Source organism: Zootermopsis nevadensis, unplaced genomic scaffold, assembly GCF_977971745.1.
Source record: "Zootermopsis nevadensis isolate Lab colony 2312 unplaced genomic scaffold, Znev_1.0 Znev_ptg000199l, whole genome shotgun sequence".
NCBI classification, from domain to species: Eukaryota; Metazoa; Arthropoda; class Insecta; order Blattodea; family Termopsidae; genus Zootermopsis; species Zootermopsis nevadensis.
In genome coordinates, this window is record NW_028259330.1 from 39,915 (window position 1) to 46,910 (window position 6,996).

Here is a 6,996-nt window from a genome sequence, read left to right on the forward strand (position 1 = left end):
TTTGCAGATGCCTCAACAGCTGTCAAACACGTAAGATCATGCCATATCCATATCCACAAGACAGTCACTGTCAAGTTCATTACTTTTAGCTGGAACTTCTCTAGTTTTTTGCTAAACATTCCAAGCATCCTGTTCATTTCACCTTATCAATTTGCTATTATTGCAATGTACGAGGTGCGATCAGAAAGTTTACAGACTGCGCCTATAAAAACCTGTACACTTATCTCAGGTATTAAATTCATCCATCACCCTCGGAGTAGTTCCCAGCGCCGCTGCCAAGCCTGGAAGCATCCCTGGAGATCTTTCTTTGTCAGCCTGTCAAGCACCATCTGCGATTCTGCCTGAATCTCTTCTATCGTCTCAAATCTCCTTCCCTTTAGCTGAATTTTCATCTTTGGCAAGAGGAAGAAGTCACACGGCGAATAAGGAGGGTGCGGGATGACAGCCATGGTGTTTGAGGCCAAAAACTGCCGAACTTTGAGGGCGGTGTGTGCTGGCGCGTTGTCATGATGCGTCGCATGTGGAGTTCTTCCTTTAGAATCAGCTGACAGGTCCCATAGCCTATCCCAACAATGTCGCACAAGTCGTTGATGGTACGACGTCGATCTTCGTAACATTTTCGGGCGTTGTGCTCGAAGATGGTCGTCCAGAATGCTCGTCATCATCGACAGAGGTTCGGCCATTTTTAAAACGTGAATGCCACACAAAAGTTTGCGGACTCCCCAAATGCTTGCTTTAGAATTTCATAGGTTTCCGTAGCCGTTTTGGCGAGTCTTTGGCAAAATGTGATGCACACGCCATTCCGAAATTGCAGGAGGGTCGGTGTAATGCACTACCAAAACGCCCGTAACTAAGAAACAAATGCTAATTCGATGATGCCGGCTGGCACACTGATTCACTATGATTGTAGGCCGCACCCCCTAGCGGCAGAAGCTCGTACTACATCCGGTTCGCCCTCTATTGACACAGTCTGGAAACTTTCTGATCGCACCTCGTAATCTGCAAACCGGATACTGTGCACCTGTTTTCCATTAATTTTTCTTGGAATAAACAGTGATAATTTCCCTCAAATGCACAGCTAACTGATATTCGTAACAGACACACGTTAAATTGCCTTTGAGGTATAAACTGCATTTTAAGTATTATTTACTGCTTACTTAAACCTCACAACAATAATGAATGACAATCTTATTATTAAGAAACAGATAAAACATAAACTGCAAGATTTGAGATTCTCAAATTGGCGAGTATGAAGATGGCTGTCATCCAGGTTGTAGTGCCGTGCTGGTAAACTTTCACCAGAATACACGACGCTACAATGCTGAAGACAGCCATTTTTAATGCTAAAATCCATTCAGAGACACTGGTAAACATCGCACACATTTTAGTGAACAAGGCTTGCAGGCATAACCTTGAAAACATAAAGAAGAAATGTTAAGCTTATTTCAGCAAGCTGATGACAGGATTATAGGAAGAGATGATTCACAGATTTCTTAGTGGCACTCACCTAAAGTTATTATTGGTGTTTTCCCAGAACTGATAATTGTACCATTTGTGTGTTCATTTTTGTGCCTGTGCGTAACAGACATTTTCAAGCATATACAGTGAAACCTCGATGCATCGTTTCGGCGGGGGTGGGAAATAAAAACGATGAATACGGGAAAGCATTAAAAATTTAAAAAAAGCAATGTTTCTCTTTCAAAGTTACTTCTTTTTACCAAAAAAGTCTTTAATGGACAAATGGTTTGTCGAAACTTTACGTTTTAAGCCAAACAGAGACCTTTCCACATTCAAAATGTTTTCCTCGTCACGTTCAATAATATTATGCGCATAAAAGAAAGACTAAATCAAGCGTATGTAAACGCTCGTGCAATTTGCTGGATACTGCACGACTTTCACATTTCGTAGAAATGTCGTGTCCTTCGGATGAGCGGCACAATTATCTACAAACAGCAAAATCTTTCTGCCTTGTGTGCCCATGGAGGCATCCAGAGAACTTAAGAACGCCGTAAAGATGTCTGTGGTCATCCAAGCCTTTTTGTTGGCGTGATATTTCACCGGACGTTTTTTCATGTTTTTGAAACAACGCGGTTTTAGTGATTTTCCAACTACAATCGGAACCCGTTTGTCACTACCGTCACTGTTAACACACAGAAGAACAGTAATTCGGTGTTTTGCACGTTTTCCCCCGTGGCAAGATTCACCTTTCAATGCCAGCGTCCTATCCGGGAGGGCGTTGTAGAAAAGTCCTGTCTCATCCGCATTATAAATGTCCCTCCAGCAGACTCTCGAGCCACAGCTCCGTTCTTTCCACATCCACAGCAGCACTTTCGCCGGCTAACTTCTTGTAGACCATACCATGTCGTTCTTTAAATCTACTAATCCAGCCATTCGACGCTGCAAAATTTTCAATATTCAGTCTTGCGGCTATCGTCTTGGCTTTTTCCCGCAAGATGTTGCCATCAACAGGAATTCCTGAGGCCCGCGATTGCTGGTACCAAGTGAAGAGGACACTTTCTAGCTCACTGAAAGTTGATTTCCTTCCGGTTTTCCTTTTTTTGCATGAATTACCGCACTTGTCAGTTTGTTTTCGGATTTATTTCTTCTTTGCAATCATTGAATTTAAAGTAGATGGTGCTAATCCAAGGCGTTTAGCAAAGTCGATTCTTTTTTCAAATGCATTTTTCTCCACTTCTTCTATGATTTTTAATCTTTCTAGAAGAATTCTGACTTGTTTTACTGGGCGAGAGATGGTACAGGAATAATAACAAAATAATTAACAGTAGTAACAGGAATAACAAAATATTTACGGGAACAACTACAAAAGTATAGACTGGAACAATAACAGTAAGAATGGAAGTACTGTTACTGCCGAACTCAACGAAACGTAGCTGTAGAAGACACTGAACCACTGGAAACGAGATGAACCAGAAGAATGAAAAGTGTCGCCGGCCTTTCCTTTGTACTTATAATAAAAGCATTTGTGAAGAAATTCACACTGCACATGCCATCTGGCATCGCTGGAACGAAATATGAGTGCACCCTGATTAAACTCATAAAATTTCTGACAATGAGCACCGACATTCACTCCAACTATCACCCCTGCACCGCTGACCACTCATTCCAAAAGAATCTGTGCTGGTTGGGCAACATAACATGTTACCGCTACTGCGTATTCCAAAAACATTGTGCGTCTTTCGGTATTAATTTATCTCAAAACCCAGCATTTTAAATTCTCAGAAACGATCATTGCGGGAAAATTGTGGGCCGGGACTAAGATTTTTAGACGATCGATGCCATAAAACGATAGAAGCGGGAAAATATAACATTATTTTATATGGGATGTATCCGGGACCGAACAAAACAGACGATGCATCCGGGAACGATGGATAGACGTTTCACTGTATGTAGACAAAATGTACCAGAAATTAAATTAAATTTACAGCACATGCAATAAGTGCGCTGCAACGATTATAAACAAAAATGATGAACACAACTTCGGACATCTTGTAGGTACAATTATCTGAATCTTATTATGAACCAATAAACAACTTGTCAATAATAACTTTTGCTGCTTCACTTTTGGCTCCATCTTCAGTAGATCCATACCCCACACCTGAGAACATACAGCATCACCTATTGGCATTTCTAACCTCATCATAGCATACACATTCACAAACATACCACTCTTCGTATACCCAGTGCTATGACTCAACTAACCAGTTTCCTCAAGCTTCAAATATTCTTCTTCTTGTCGCTTGATCACAATACACGTGTAGGTGTATAGGCCTCCCACAGCAACACCTCCTACATAGGAAGGAGCCGGCCAATTCCTGGAGAGACACATTGTCTCCAATGACGTAATGGGGTCGAGTGTGATGTCAGAGTTCCTAGCAAACAAAAGGACAGACGGTTATCAGGTCAAGACTTCAGATACACCTGGTGGTTTACTTTCATACTTTTACAGGTTCCCTGTGCTGAAAGAAATATTCTCTGTACATCAGAGAGAAGTAATGATGAACACTTACTCTTCGGAAGCAACTAAGATCCTGTCCAAAACTGATCTAGCAGCTGCTTCTGTTGCTTCCTCCGATGACCCTCCATACCCCACACCTGTGAACATACAGCATGTAGAAAGAAAATACAAGCAGTTTTCATCTAGGATTTAAGATGAGCAATGGAATTTGTAACAGTGAATTGATAAGGACGCGGTAGCGTTTGAGATTAATATTACGTTAGATCCCAAAACTGCAGAGTAGTCATTTTTGTCTGACATTCTCAATACAACAAAGTTAAAAATCAATCAGTAATCCAAATGTAAGAATGAAACAGTATGGTTCATATAAATATTAAAAATAATTTCAAAATTTTCTAGGGAAATTATAGATTACTATGACGACACAATATCATCACCTATTGGTATTCCTAACCACATCATAGCATACACATTCACAAACATAGCACTCATTGAATACCCAGTGCTATGACTCAACTAACCAGTTTCCTCAAGCTTCAAATATTCTTCTTCTTCTTCTTGCTTGGTAACAATACACGAACAGGTGTATGAGCCTTGCTCAGCGAGTCCTCCTTCATAAGAAGGAGACGGCCAATTTCGAGAGAGACACAAAGTATCTAGTGATATAATTGGGGTCGAGCGGGATGTCAGAATTCCTAGCAAACAAAAGGACAGACGGTTATCAGGTCAAGACTTCAGATACACCTGGTGGTTTACTTTCATACTTTTACAGGTTCCCTGTGCTGAAAGAAATATTCTCTGTACATCAGAGTGAAGTAATGATGAACACTTACTCTTCGGAAGCAACTAAGATCCTGTCCGAAACTGATCTAGCAGCTGCTTCTGTTGCTTCCTCCGATGACCCTCCATACCCCACACCTGTGAACATACAGCATCTATAAAGAAAAATCAAGCAGTTTTCATTTAGGATTTAAGATGAGCAATGGAATTTGTAACAGTGAATTGATAAGTATATGGTAGTGTTTGAGATTAATATTACGTTAGATCTCATAACTGCAGAGTAGACATTTTTGTCTGACATTCTCAGTACAACAAAGTTAAAAATCAATCAGTAATCCAAATGTAAGAATGAAACAGTATGGTTCATATAAATATTAAAAATAATTTCAAAATTTTCTAGGGAAATTATAGATTACTATGAAGACACAATATCATCACCTATTGGTATTCCTAACCACATTATAGCATACACATTCACAAACATACCACTCTTCGTATACCCAGTGCAATGACTCAACCAAACAGTTTCCTGAAGCTTCAAATATTCTTCTTCTTCTTCTTCTTGCTTGGTAACAATACACGAACAGGTGTATGAGCCTTGCTCAGCGAGTCCTCCTTCATAAGAAGGAGACGGCCAATTTCGAGAGAGACACAAAGTATCTAGTGATATAATTGGGGTCGAGCGGGATGTCAAAATTCCTAGCAAACAAAAGGACAGACGGTTATCAGATCAAGACTTCAGATACACCTGGTGGTTTACTTTCTTACTTTTACAGGTTCCCTGTGCTGAAAGAAATATTCTCTGTACATCAGAGAGAAGTAATGATGAGCACTTACTCTTCGGAAGCAACTAAGATCCTGTCCAAAACTGATCTAGCAGCTGCTTCTGTTGCTTCCTCCGATGACCCTCCATACCCCACACCTGTGAACATACAGCATCTATAAAGAAAAATCAAGCAGTTTTCATTTAGGATTTAAGATGAGCAATGGAATTTGTAACAGTGAATTGATAAGGACGCGGTAACGTTTGAGATTAATATTACGTTAGATCCCATAACTGCAGAGTAGTCATTTTTGTCTGACATTCTCAATACAACAAAGTTAAGAAATCAATCAGTAATCCAAATGTAAGAATGAAACAGTAAGGTTCATATAAATATTAAAAAAAATTTCAAAATTTTCTAGGGAAATTATAGATTACTATGACGACACAAAATCATCACCTATTGGTATTCCTAACCACATCATAGCATACACATTCACAAACATACCACTCTTCGTATACCCAGTGCTATGACTCAACTAACCAGTTTCCTCAAGCTTCAAATATTCTTCTTCTTCTTCTTGTTTGGTAACAATACACGAACAGGTGTATGAGCCTTGCTCAGCGAGTCCTCCTTTATAAGAAGGAGACGGCCAATTTCGAGAGAGACACAAAGTATCTAGTGATATAATTGGGGTCGAGCGGGATGTCAGAATTCCTAGCAAACAAAAGGACAGACGGTTATCAGGTCAAGACTTCAGATACACCTGGTGGTTTACTTTCATACTTTTACAGGTTCCCTGTGCTGAAAGAAATATTCTCTGTACATCAGAGAGAAGTAATGATGAGCACTTACTCTTCGGAAGCAACTAAGATCCTGTCCAAAACTGATCTAGCAGCTGCTTCTTTTGCTTCCTCCGATGACCCTCCATACCCCACACCTGTGAACATACAGCATGTAGAAAGAACATACAAGAAGTTTTCATCTAGGATTTAAGATGAGCAATGGAATTTGTAACAGTGAATTGATAAGTACACGGTAGTGTTTGAGATTAATATTACGTTAGATCTCATAACTGCAGAGTAGACATTTTTGTTCTGACATTCTCAATACAACAAAGTTAAAAAAATCAACCAGTAATTCAAATGTAAGAATGAAACAGTATGAATCATATGTTCCCCTCAACAGAAAACTTTAGTAAAAGGCAAAAGATTTATGCCTATTGTAGGGAAACCAGAGTTTTTAAATAAGCTAAATAATGTAGAAAAAAAATTAGATAAAACCCCACGCGCTGGGGAAACGTGTAATTATTTACGTTGAAACAAATACGAATTACATGAGTATGAATTACAGAATAATAGCCAAACTGATTTCAAGAAAATGTCTTTCATATTTTATACAATAATAACGAAGACATCACAGTTAAACAACTTTTCTTTTACAACCATAACCAAAAAAGTTAAGAGATTTCAAGAA

At 39.4% G+C, this 6,996-nt stretch overlaps 1 non-coding gene across 1 annotated transcript; it reads right to left on the reverse strand.

Moving 5' to 3' along the window:
- Positions 1-6,648: 6,648 nt before the first annotated feature.
- Positions 6,649-6,762, reverse strand: LOC147870790 (U5 spliceosomal RNA). Its single transcript, XR_015533162.1, has one exon. It is a non-coding gene; the product is annotated as a U5 spliceosomal RNA (small nuclear RNA).
- Between the last annotated feature and the right edge of the window lie 234 nt (positions 6,763-6,996).